The 13,623-nt window shown below is 53.3% G+C and overlaps 1 protein-coding gene across 3 annotated transcripts in view; it reads right to left on the reverse strand.

Moving 5' to 3' along the window:
* CYTH1 (cytohesin 1) overlaps nucleotides 1-13,623 on the reverse strand; it is a 78,556-nt gene that overhangs the window by 24,621 nt on the left and 40,312 nt on the right. The window contains exon 1 of one of the 3 annotated variants that reach the window (XM_032429405.1): nucleotides 6,044-6,359. The exons of the other annotated variants lie outside the window; for them this stretch is intronic. The gene's annotated coding sequence lies outside the window, so the exon portion shown is untranslated. Of the gene's footprint in view, nucleotides 1-6,043; nucleotides 6,360-13,623 lie in introns of those variants that run through there. 3 annotated transcript variants of the gene reach the window in all.

The raw sequence follows: 13,623 nt of genomic DNA on the forward strand, positions 1-13,623 counted from the left end.
GAGCAGCCTCGGGAGCCGGAGGAGAGCACACACGCTCTTGCGCGTGGACAGGAAGCCGCCCGGCCGCCCGCAAGCAGCTCATCCCAGAGAAGGAATGGGAAGACAACGGGGAAGTATTTATAATATGCGGAGGCACCCCGGGGCCTTCTCTCGACAGAGTAAAGAGGATCACTGCAAACAGAGCAACAACTGAAGGGCATCATGAGCCAGCCACAGCCGGCAGCGTTCGGGGGAGGCGAGAGAGCAGAGTGCACTGGTCAGTGCTGGGAACGGCTCCCGAGAGAGCTCCAGGCTGAGCAGCAAGGACATCCTGTGGGTGCTGCGCACGCTTGTCAACTTCTAGAGTCAACCTGCAGGTGCAGCATGAAGGCTACTCTCAATCACGCCTTACCGATGGTGAAGGCCAGAGCCAGGGAGCAAACAGAAAGGCGGGGGGGTGGGGGGTGTCCCCACGGCACCTGCTTACAAAAGCAGGGACAGAGGTAAAAGATCAACGAACAAGAAAACGAAGTTGTAAATATGTGTATGGAAGTTCCGAAAGTGAAAACAAAGGAACAAAAAACTGATAAACCATCAAAAATGGACAGCGAGAGTGTGAAGAGGAGAATGACGTGACATGGAAGAGGTCAAGAGACCATCTCCAACTTGATAAAATCATCAGTGGGATGAGAATGTTAATATGCACTTGGCAGCATCTACCAGAAGATAAAAGCCAGAAAAAGTTAATTACTAGCGGTTGCTTCTGGGGAATGGGTCTGGGAATAGAGAGATGGGTCCTTTGAATACTTGCTTTAAAAAAAATACACGTAGGTACTACTGCATTTTTAAAAAAGATTTTATTTATTTATTTGAAAGACAGAGAGTGCGCACAAGAGAGCCTGAGGTGGGGCCGGGCAGAGGGAGAGGGAGAAGCAGGGAGCCCAGGACGCCAGGATCAGGCCCTGAGCCATCCACGTGCCAGTAGTACTGCACTTCTAAAATGAAAAATAAAAATGTTCATCTGTGGTTCCTAGAAAAGACAGGCCTTCTACGTCCTGGTGGTCAGAAGGGGGCAGCGGCTGGCTAATTTGCAGTGAGAATAAACAAGACGTGTATTCACAAAGGCTTCGATGCGGTCTCCTGACATTAACCACAGCATCTCTAAACCCCCGCTGCATTCCACCCTTAGCCACCTTAAATCAGGGCGCTGCTTGCCTTAGGGTTCAGCAAACCATCTGAGAACTTCTTTTAAAGAAGGGCAGGTTTCCATCTCATCTTTCTAGAGTTCTTCCCTGAGACCAGGAAAAATCCAGCACCCTAACACACATACCTCCCGCGCTTAAACTCATGGAGGTAAGGTCACCTCGTCACTTCAAGCCCTCACTCGCACTGCCCAGGAGGAAAGTAAATGCCATGGAGAAAATGCTTCACTTCACTTAACAGCAGAAAGAATCAAAACCGTGGCTGGAGAGGGAGAGGGGTGAGCGACCCCCAGGATCCCAGGATCGGGCAGGCCGCGGCCGGGGCAGGAAGGGAAGGCACAGCTGCGCGCACCCCCCCACTCCCCGCGTGCCTGGAAAGCAGCCTGGGCCCCAGGAAGGGCACGTACTAGTGCCGTGGCTTTCGCTCGAAGCCATGAGGGTTAAACTGGAGAAGCTCGGCTGATGGGCCAGATGGCAGAGAAACAAACAACTCCCCCCTCCCCCGGCTGCCACGCGCTGCAGCCACGCTTCTGTGCCAGGAAGCCGCCTAGGCCCCCTTCTCCCGAAAAGAATGGCAACCAGGGAGGCAGCAGCCCAAGCACAAAAGATGGGGAGCAGAGCGCCTGGGGGTCTAGAGGCCTCGGGAATTCTCTCCTGCAAAGGTTAATTTATAAGGTGTCCCCCTTCCAGCAAGGGGGCCAGTCCAGTCCCTCCCCAGTCCCTTGCAGGGGTTCCAGTTCAAGGGGGGGGGATTAGAGTGCGGACAAGGGACCATTGTGCTCAGCTGTGAATAGAAAAGCCACACAAGGGAAGCTTCCATTTATTTCTTTATTTAAATGTTGCTCTGCAGATTTTACCAGTCGGCAGAAGCCCAGAGCTGAAATGTGCTCCATCCAGCACATACAAAGGAGGACTGTCTTAAAGGGACAGCTCCCATAAACAAGCACATGGCGGCAATCGCGCTCCGCTCAGCTGCTCCCCCTTCGGCCGCTCCCCCCCCCACTCAGCAGCCAGGAGCAGGTGCCCAGCGATCCGCCATGAAGTTCAATCGAAAAAGCAGTTCTTCTGAGAGCAGTTTCTGCTCAGCAGGAACACAGGCAGCCGCCTGCCAAAATGGACCACTCAGTCCTACATCCCCGGGAATGTTAAAGATGTGCTTTAGGACCGAGACATCACTCTCAGAGGTCATCCAGCAATACCAGGTCCCTCTGCCTAGCTCTAAAACACACCACTTGCCTTGTTTTTCCAACCATAATCATCAACCGTCGCCCTTCTTATATATAGCCCCTGCCTTTGAGTGGATAAGAGGGGTCCAAATTTAAACCAGCACAGCAGGGAAATGTTTTAAGAAGTGAGGCCAAGAATCTAGAAAGGTCCTTCCTTTCCCCCACACCTGGAGAAGGTAAACAGGAGAGAACACCCTAGTCCAAGTTCCCACCCGGGCCAGGGAGGGCATCAGTGTCCAGACACTCTCCCAGCTCTCCGGAGCACGGGTACCAGAGGTACCCCCTTGAATAAGCAAGTCCAAACCCTCTACAGACGTGTATGTTTTATGAAACTGAAAACACACAGCCTCAGACACCTAACTGTAAGCCCCAGCTAAAACAGGAGCAGCAGTGGCAAAGTAAAGTACCATGCTTTCTTATACCCTCTCTAGAAACTGCTACCAGCTCTAGAGAGAACACAGCTATTTACAAACAGCTTTCGGGCTCAAGAGTGCAAATCTGGGAAACTGTTCATGGGGGTGAAGTCCAGAGACTTAAAGGTCAAAGGGCCTGCATTTACCAACCTCGTACTTGTGCAGATCCTACCAGTTAGATGCCTCATGCTGCCCCACCCTATGGGGGTGAGTCATCTGGTCTCCCAGGAAATCCCAGTGACTTACAATGTGAAAGATTCAAGAGACTAGAAAGAACTCAGGTGTTGGAGACCAACATTTAGCAAACTTCCACAAAACTCTCCATTCCAAGCTGACGTTGGTATACCTGCGGGATAAGAACGCAACCAACATCCACTGCATCTCTCAGGTAAGGGGCAACAATGGGATATGGAAAACAAACAGCTGTAATGACTAAGGAATTGCAATGAAAGCCTCAAATTCAGAGACAGGCCTCAGGACAGCCGGCATGACCAGAGGGCAAGGGAGGGAAACCAAGAGCACACAGATAGGACCAAAGCCCGAAACCTGGTGGCGCCCATAACCAACAGTGCCTGTGATCACGTCAGACCTTTACAGAAAGTCTGCCAACTTTAGAAAACCAATGACTTTTCCTTCCTCCTAAGTCAAAACCATGGCAATCCTTTCTAAAACTGAATACAGTATTATTCCACCTTGAGAAGGAAAGAAAGCCTGACTCCTGCTGCAACACGGATGAAGCTTGAGGACAGCATGCTCAGTGAAATCAGCCAGTCATAAAAGGCCACATGCTGTAGGATTCCACTTCTGTGAGGTCCCCAGAGCAGCCAAATCCAGAGACACAGAGTAGGATGGAGGCTGCCAGGGGTTGGGGGCAGGGAGCTGGGGAGGTGGTGCTGACTGGGGACAGAGTTTCTGTTTTACAAGATGGAAACTTCTGAAGACTGGTTGCACAACACTGAATATCCACAACGCCACTGAACCGTATGCTTAAAATGATAAATTTTATTTTGTGTGTACTTTACCATAACTAAAAATAAACTAAATCTACAAAAAGTTAATAGCAGTATCTTGACTTCCTGATTTCTGCTTACTGTACTCGTCTCCCCTGACACTTATAAAGTATCTCACCACCAATTTATGGCCTAGGAGATTTTATTTTTTAAAAGATTTATTTATTTATTTATTTATTTTTTAGAGAGAGGTGGGGAGAGAGTGGAAGGAGCGGCAGAGGGAGGGACAGTCTCAACCAGATTCTGAGCTGAGTGCAGGGCTCGATCTCATGACCCTGAGATCACAACCTGAGCGGAAACCAAGAGTCAGACGCTCAACCGACTGAGCCACCCAGGCGCCCCGCCTAGATTGTAAAGGAATTTGCTTACAAACTGTGGACCAGAAAGAGTGAAATGCTAGTGAAATTAGCATGTGGCTCCCATAACTGATATTCAACAGAGAAAGGCCAGAGGCTCCTTCTAGCAAACTGCCAATGCGAAAATTTACTCTTCCAGTTTAAATTCTTTCCACACAAAAGCCACCCAGTCTCCTACTTAGGAGGAAGGACAGGTACATTAATGATTTTATTACCATTTTCTGCATCTTTAAGAAAAGCTCTGTTCTCCCCTCAGTCTTGGAGCCGGCTCATCTAACCACTGCCTGAATGGCTCCAGCCTCCTTAGTCCAGAGGAGAAGCTACCTGGGGTTGGGGGCGGGAGGGGGGGGGACACCTGCTGGGGGCTTTCCTCGCCTAGGTAGTTCTGGGGTCTCGGGCCAACTACCACCTCACCCTGCCCCAAATGGAATGGGCCTGTCAACATCACGGCCCTTCTCAAATGAGAGAACACCTGTGAAACCGCCCCACAGATGCCCAGCCGGCTCAGTCGGTGGGGCGCGCGACTCGGGATCTCAGGATTGTGAGTTTGAGCCCTACGCTGGGTATAGAGATTACTTAAAAATAAAAGCCTTATTAAAAAAAAACCCCAAACAGCCCCATAAACTGTTTTACAAAAAACAAGGTATTCTATCATTTTACCTTACACACAGAAGGGAAATGACACATTTTATCTAATAAATCCTAAAACTCCAGCAGTAACCAGCCAACCAAAGGGAAATGAGGTCATATTTAAAGGTAGTAAAAGGAACGAAGTCATAATACTCTATCCTAAAAGTTTGGTTTAGAAAAACAAAATTAACATCTGCTTTCAATTAAAGGTAAAAACTAGAAAACAATCGTTTAAAAACCCTCTCCACCTTTTCTAAAGCCTGGCACTGGTAAGATCTGATCCAGCTGGAGTTTTGCAGCAGGATTCTTCCTGGCATTCAGACTGCCAATCTCTGTCTGCAAGCTGTTTTTGAAAGGATCACAGGAACAGAAAGCAGAGCTGGAAGCAGCTCAACAGGGGAGAACCATTTTCTCGCCTGGCCTCCTTGAGACGGAGGCAGAGTGCTCAGCTCTCGGGGAAAGCCTGGGAATTCCCTACCCCACCAGACAGACCAAGTCATCTGTGCTTGCCCCCCTTTCTCCTGAGGGAAGGGACTCCAGACCCCCCAGCCCCGCCCCAGCTGCAGTCACCCTCCCGCCACGCAGCTGTGCGGCCACACCCCTTTCAGTCCAGAACAGGGGCTCGGTGGGGACATAAGTCAGTTCTCTCTCACTTCACCTGTTCCTAAAACCTATTTGTTTGCCAGCTCTTCGTAAAACCCTTCATTTTTTGGCACACTAAACCATTTTCGGTCCGTCTAATCACGGGAATGGGCCCCTAGGATCAAATGAAATGTGCAATTCCAACTCCTTTTCTGGGTGTGTTGCTGGAAGGAGGGCTACCCAAACCCAGGGATGGTTCCAAAGTACTCAGAGTCAAACAGAAACTCACGGGGTGGATCCAGAGGGGAGAGGATCGCCCTGAGTCTGTCTCTCTGCTTCCTGCTGTCCTATTTCTCACCTCACTGAAGCAGGGCCACCAAAATTGGTGATCGGCTTGTTCCTGAACCTCAGGCCTAGAAGAAACCACACTGCATATTTGAACATCTACCTCCAAGGAGCCAGTGGAAAAACCCTAGGAGGAGAGAGCAGAACGCAAAACCACAAGGCAGTCATGCAGAGAGCCAGCGGCTGCGCGCACCCGCTCGGCGGCGCGCACGGCAGGACAGGCTGGCAGCAAAGCATAATAGAGCGGGGTCCGCGTACTCTGCAGGATGCTCTCCACGCGCCATCCACCCGGCCTCTTACCCAAGGCGAGTCCCCTCTCCTGCAGCCCCAGCGTCCCGGCGCCCCCGTCAAAGCCTGGGAAGCTGGCAGCTCTCCGCTTCAGAGGCCATGGTGGGCTGGCACTGCGACCACACCGTCCCAGGCTCCCGGGTGCCCCCACTGCCCCAGGTGGACGGAGGGACGGAGCAAGCACAGCATGTGTGCCCGCACAGCCAGGGCAGAGGAGGCAGCGAGGAAACGCAAGCCAAGTGGAAACTGAGGGCGGAGAGGGCGCCGAGCCTGGCGGGGACAGAGATGGCCGCGGAGCTGCCGCCCGGCTGACACTTGGCTGTGCCGCTCAGCTCAGCTCCTCGCAGGCGTATTTCCATGAATGCAATCACAGCCGGCCCCTCCTACTACCCCCCACGCGGCCTCCCGGGGGAGGGGTGCACCGGCGCTCGCAGACTGCACTTGCTTTTTTCCACCCCTGGAAGCAGACGGCGGATGGCGGCTGTACGGGGAGGGTGGTAACCCTTCCTTTAGGTGCCCTCTCAGTACTGAGTGGATAAGCCCCGGGGCCGGCCCACGGGGGGAGGCTGTTCCACCACGCTGGGCACTTGGCCACCCCCTCCTCTTGCTCTGCACCCCAGGAGCAGGCGGTGACGCTGACCAGGCTGCCCCGTGCTCTGCGGCCCCACGTCTCCACACAGGTGTGCTCCGGCCTTTCTAGCAGAGGGCTGGCCTCCCACTCGGTCACCGGAGGCGGCAACATCACATTCCAGTACGTTCTGGTTAGGAGGAGCTCGGCGGGCTGATCTCGGGACAATACCATAAGGTGGCCGGTGACAAGAAACCTCACTGCAGCCCCAGAGCAGCGACTCCCAGCTCAGAGGGCCGGGGGACAAGTCAAGGGCACCATTAGACACACAGACTTGGCCCCCCAGACCCCAGGACGTGGGTTCCATGTTAGATCGGAACATGCGGCTGCCTCTGACGAGTAAGGGAGGAGACATAAGGCTCTAAAAGCAAGTGCCGAACAGGCACGGAGGAGAAAGAAGAGAAACCATGACACCAGATCAGGGCTCTCTGACCCCAGCACGGCTGACCTTCTGGTGGGTCACTCTCTGTCACAGGGGCGTCCTGGGCAAAGCAGGACGTTGAGCTGAGCGCCCCCACCACCTCACCTCCAGATGTGACAACCAAAAGTGTCTCCAGACACCGCCAAATGTCCCCTGGAAGGCAAAACTGCCACTGCTCCAGATAAACAACAAAGGAGGAAACAAACATCCCCACACCCTCCCCTGACTTCCAGTCTTCAGTCCCGAGGAAGCTGCTGAGAGGTGGCGCCCCTGCAAGGCGGCCCCAGCCCACCCCTCGCTGCACTAACGTGGGCCCCATGCCCTGGGGATTCCTCGTCACACTGACCCAAATATCCCAACCCTGTGGCCCAGCCTACGTCTTTGAAGAAACAGCCCTAATGTGAACAATTTTATTTTTGTGTGAAAGGGGCAGTTCTCATCTGTAAGAATCATACCAAGTCCATGAGAAAGTAAACCTTAAAATTATTTATGAACTTTTTGTTTTAGGCTGCAAAAGGAAACCAGCTTTCAACAGAGGGGTAGACTGCGAGTCCCCACCTGACACACTCCCGCCATCTGGTAAGCCACCCCGCTCCCGCCCGCCCGCCGGGGGAGGGTCCCCCTGGCGCCACCAGAGTTCTCACTCCCAGCCTCTCTTCACTTCCTTCTTGTGTTTAGGGGCTCCTCCTCACCAGCCCTCAAGAGCCACCGCTCACAGGAAGACTCCGGGGCCACGGTGGCCAGCCTCCCCTCCCAGCTTACACGAGCTGACCATCACCTAAACACCTCAATCCGCGCTGCCTCTCTGTGTCTGCTCGTGCGGTTTACCATCTGGCCATGCGCTGTCCTACCAGCGGTCTCACCTGTCCCGCAATATCTCCTACTCTAAGTGTATAACCAGGGCTGTTCTGAGGCAACATTACCGGGTTTTACACAAATGCACAGCAGGGCTGAACAGATCCCAGCAGGTGACTGCTGACCTCTCACCGCCTGTGCAAGACTCGGTCAGAATGCACCAGGCTCACTGAGCCTCACGGGACCACACCCGCAACTCCTCAGCGATCGGAGGATCTACAGCTGGGCTCTACCTCAGTGTGGGAACCGGGGCAAAGGTTCAGCTTGAATCCGGGCCGCAGGCGGCTGGGAGCAAAGCCCACAAGAGTCAATTCTCAGCACAGACAATACGACCCAAGACGTGAGCAGACAAGAAGTGAGAGGAAAAAGCTACCAGCAGGAAGTCTGCACTGTGGCCCTCCTCGTGTATAAAGAAGACAGATGCTAAAATAAATAGCCCCATAATCAAGCTCATGAAATCACGGTGATCAAACACAAAGACCGTTTGCAGGCTAGCAGTCATGTCAGGAAATCCACCAAGAGAGAGAATAAAAGTTTTTAAAAATGGTTTTCTCAGACTCTTGTAAATTCAACAATCTTAAAAAAAAAAAAAAAAAGGTGTACCACCCATACACGAGGCACTCCAGAGAGCTTACCTGTTACTATTCCCTTCGAAGGAAAAAGCACCAGGCAGGTCCATGAGAGGACACTGGCATCGGGCGCTGGCCACGTACCAGAGGGCTCCACACAGGAGCCGAGGCTGGAGCCAGCAAGGAGAGGGCACTCCAGGCTGGGGAGAGTGACAGTCGCACGGGGGAAGGGGGAGAACACTCTGGAAAGGTGGGGAGAAGCTGGAGCCACACTGTGTCCTCTGACTCTGACACGAAGACCTCTGGATTCTGCCCCTCCCAGTGGCTCCCAGCTCCAACCAGCATGCTGGCGTGACAGCGCCCCTGCACAGAGCTCACGTCCTGCCCTGCTCCCTCCCGGGAGGCCTCGGGCACACGGAGCCAGCCCCGGGGACCCTCCACCAAGCGTGCAGGGGGATCTGCAGCACTTCCTCTATTTGATCCGTAACTTCTGAGGTGGAGATAAATTCAGATCTTTGAATTCATCAAGGGCGCAAGCGTGCTAATCCTCGGCATGAGGCCCTGCCAGCCCCAGCGGACCTGGGCAAAGGCCCCACGCACCAGCACCCACAACGGGCAGAGAGCCTGGTTCTCAATCTGCCCTTCTTGTCACATAGGCAACTGGGGCACAGACCTCTAACAGTTGTACTCTATTCCTGACACTTAAACGTGCTTAATTTTTCTTTAGTAAAAGCTAGAAGCATAAATACTTCTTGCAAGAGGCAAAGACTGACATCTGTTCCCATGGAGAAGGGCCTGGAGATCTCTTGAGAGAGCAGTAGTTTCGCCTCTAACCCCAAAGTAGAAAAACCTGGCTCCCAGAACCAGACACTGACCCTTACCGGAGCTGCCCAGGGTCCAGAGAAGGTTTTCTGCAGTCTAAGAGGAGCTGAAGAGGGCCTGGAGGCACCAGCCTGGGCGCCCACCTTCTGCATCCCGGCCGGTCGTGGCGGCCACTCACGGGCAGGGCGAAGCTGGGGCAGGCACAGAGGGCCCAGCCGCGGGGACGGGGGCACCCTCCCAGTGCCAGCGCAGGCCCAGGGCTGTACGTGTTCTGTTCAGAGAGGCTGCTCTCGGGGTCCTCCACCTCCTGCCCTTGCAGAGGGCATGGCCGAGCGGGGAGCAGGGCTGCAGGGAGGACAGCAATGAGGCGGCAGCAGGGGGTGGACAAAGCTCAGTGCCACGTTCTCTGCCTTTCAAGACTCCGGGTGGCACTTCTCCCTCTCCAAAATGAGCTCGGGAGGCAATGTGATCCATAAGGGAGTGGTGGGTTTGGCTGTGAATTCCTGACACCAGGAAGGTCTCTGGTGGCCTTCCTCCAATACAAACAGATCCTCACCTCTTGGCTGTTATCCTGGAGGGTATGTTGTGATTGGTTTCTCTGGACAAATTCCCTTCTACCCCCAAACCCCCAGAGCCAGCATGAGCCCTGCCAGCCTCTCACACGGGCAGGACAGAGTCACCAGGAAAACAAAGGGAGACCTGAGCAGAGGGGGGAAGACCCCAGCAGGAGAGGTCTCCCCTCAGTGTGTACGTCACAGGTCCTAAAAATAATACTTACATCACCAACAAGATTTTTACAGAAATGATACAAATGAAGTAATAATAAAGTTCTTATGAAAAAGTTTATATATGGATAGTACAGAAAAGTATGAAGGAGAAAAAAGCTGATGAGAGGGAGTCACTCCTGGAGACTGATGCGCGAGGCTCGGTGACAGGAAACAGCACGAGGGACGCTCGAAAGATGCTGACCCACCTGGCGGCGCTTCAGGTCACACGGTCTCAGGAAGAAAAGACACACAAATATAAAGAAAAGTGGGATTTTCAGCCCATGGTGGCGGGGCAATAAGCCAGCAAGCCACTTGGGGGAAGACTAAGCTAAATGCCTACCTTATTTATATCAACACAAATTCTAGGTGAATCACAGATTTTAATGTAGAGAAAGAAACCATCAAAATTCTAGGGGCTCCTGGGTGGCTCAGTCAGTTAAGGGTCTGCCTTCGGCTCAGGTCATGATCCCAGGGTCCTGGGATGGAGCCCCGCACTGGGCTCCCTGCTCAGCGGGGAGTCTGCTTCTCCCTCTGCTTCTCCCCGCTTATGTTCTCTGTTATCTCTATCTCTCTGTCCCTGTCTCTCAAATAAATAAATAAAATCTTTTTAAAAAAAAAAACGATCAAAATTCTAGAATAAAGCACGATGACTATGGTCATGGTCTTGGAGAGTGTGTTTCCTGCATTAAAATGAAAAGCTTATGAGTAGAAAATGAAGCCCGGCCGATTCAAGGTAAACAGCCAGGACAGCAAATATGCAAAGCATGTGCCAAGGGTTAGCTTCCTCAATTCACAGGGAGAGCAGCGTGAAGCCCAGTAAGACAAAGACCAGCACCACTGGCAAAGGCCACAAAAGCAGATACGAGAGAAAAACACACATGGCCAAACATGGAAAGATGTTTGAACTCTCTAAAAACAAAAAATTTAAAATGTGCCAATGAGAACATGAAGACCATACTGCTCTCCAACAGTTGGGCAGAAATTAAATGTCTGATGACACGGGGGACCCTGACGAGGGCGTGGGGGCACATGGGCGGCCAGGGGCGTGTAACCTGGCACCACCTTTCTGCCACACCAAAGCTCAAAAGCCATGTACCTTTCCATTCAGCACTTCCATTTAAGAACTGACCCAACCGACATCCTCCGGAAATTGCAAAAGTTAAAAACTACTTAAACACTATGTGGTCACGAGAAAGAGGGAGCTGATCTGTGAGTGATTGTCTAGAAAATTCTCTAAGACATACTCAGTGCGACAGGCAACCACGGAACAGCAGGTGCGCGCACACACCGACTCTGGGAGGGACATACCTAAGGCTGGGCGCAGACCCTCCTCAGAGACGAGGGGTGCGGACGCCGCACGGTCTACCTCTCTGAATATCAGGATCCACAACTAAGGCGACGCTTTTTTGTTTGTTTGTTTGTTTTTAAGGTTTTATTTATTTGTCAGAATGAGAAAGAGAGCACGAGCAGGGGGAGGAGCGGCAGGGAGAGGGAAAAGCAGGCTCCCCGCTGAGCAAACAGCCTGACGAGATGCGGGGCTCGATCCCAGGACCCCAACATCATGACCTGGGCCCAAGGCAGACACTTAACGACTGAGCCACCCAGGGGCCCCTAAGGCACCGTTTTACGCTGACGTTTCTATTCATAGAAAATACGGACATGCCACCAGTCATTTACCCCCAAATATTTGCTAAGATTGATGCCTAAATATTTCTTTTGTGGAAAAAGCACACTTGGATTCTGCTCGAATGCCTTCTTAGCGCCCGCTGTACCTACGCCGTTCTGTCGCGGTCTCATACGTGGGACTCCATCTGAAGTCTATGCGTCGGTGTCCTGAACTCTTAACAGAAAATACAAAAAGAAAAGAGACTTCAGACACCAGAAAGAAGAGATGCAGAAAAGCCACTGACTAGGAAAAGAAATTTACCGGCTCCTTCTCGAGTCAGAAGCTGAGCTTTCGTGACTGCGCTGTGCAGTAAGGAAGAGGTTCTTTTCTTAAGGAAGGGGGGGCGTACTGGGGTGAGTGGTGAGCCCCAGCAGAGCTGACCCGCCTGTCTCCGCTCCCCCCGGCGTGTCACCCGCACCCCGGGGCCAGGCACGGCACACCCTCGGGAGACGCACGCGGGGGGTCACGACACCGCCATGCCCCAGCAGTGCTCTTGAACGTGAGCTCCCGGCTGGGTCTGACATCCCTCCGGGAGCCGCGGTGACATCGCATGGTGGCAGAGCTGACTGGGCTAGACCCGGTCACTGCTGAGGCTGTCCGAGTGCGAGACCACACTGCGTTCGGGGACCGCCCCAGCTGCAGCTCCTCGGAGGGCAACCAGGGGCGCCAGCGCGGCTGACAAGGAAATCTCAGCCAAGTGACGACAAGCAGTAGAGGAGCAGAGGGGAGAACGAGGCGAATCTTGTCACACTGCCTCTGCAGCGAGGGAAAAGTGAGAACCTGAAGGTCTAGCCCTCCGTTCTTCAACCAGAAGCAAACTGCATGCAGGTCCCACAGCCCCCACCACATACTTCAGTGAACCTTCCAGAACCACAGAGAAGGCTGCTGACAACACCTGGAATGTCCTCGCCTCCAATGACCGCTCTGTACGCTGATGAGGGCCCTTAAGGCCCAGCGCTGGGCCTGCCGAGACCCCCAGGACCCGCCTTTTCTTCCTGCCAGTGCTGGCCCCTGAGCCTAGCCCACCTGCTGCCTCTGTCACACGCCCACCCGTCTGCTGGACTCGGGGCCTGTGCTTTCGTACTCGGGGGACTCGGAGGCTGCGGAAAGGCTCAGGCAGCAGTACGGGTCCGCTTTCTCAGAGAAGCAGAACCCAAGCCGCGTTTCTGCTCGCCTCTGTAAAGAAAGGAAAGGGCAGTTCTGATCCCCTTACAACGACACGGTGAGCGTTCGTGTCTGGTGTGCTCACAGGAGGGCCGATGAAATTCAGACCAGAGCGAGTCCCCTTCAACACCTGTCACAGCAGATGGTGCGGCAGGTCTGCGGGGAAGCGCTCCCGCTTCAAGATGAAGATGCAACCATTCTGACGCTGCAAAATACAAACTCAACCCACAAGGAAGGGAGCGAGAACTATCTGTGGGAATATTAATTTCTAGTTATGGCACTTTAGCCTTCCCCCTTCCTGCGCGCCTCCCGCTAAGCGGTCTGTGCAACGCAAGGCTGGTACAATCACGGGAATGCGCTACGAGGATGGGGTCAGGCGGTAAGTCAACGGCAGGGGTAGTATTTTAGTGGTCACCTGAGAATACGGTATCCTGGTGGAGAGGCACTCTACTTAATTCTATCCCACACATCTTCCTATAAATAATAGGATTTTGGGGCGCCTGGGTGGCTCAGTCGTTAAGCGTCTGCCTTCGGCTCAGGTCATGGTCCCAGGGTCCTGGGATCGAGCCCCGCATCGGGCTCCCTGCTCTGTGGGAAGCCTGCTTCTCCCTCTCCCACTCCCCCTGCTTGTGTTCCCTCTCTCGCTGTGTCTCTCTGTCAAATAAATAAATACAATCTTTAAAAATAATAATAATAATAA

The sequence above is a fragment of the Phoca vitulina genome, unplaced genomic scaffold (genome assembly GCF_004348235.1).
Source record: "Phoca vitulina isolate PV1807 unplaced genomic scaffold, GSC_HSeal_1.0 scaffold41, whole genome shotgun sequence".
Classification (NCBI taxonomy): domain Eukaryota; kingdom Metazoa; phylum Chordata; class Mammalia; order Carnivora; family Phocidae; genus Phoca; species Phoca vitulina.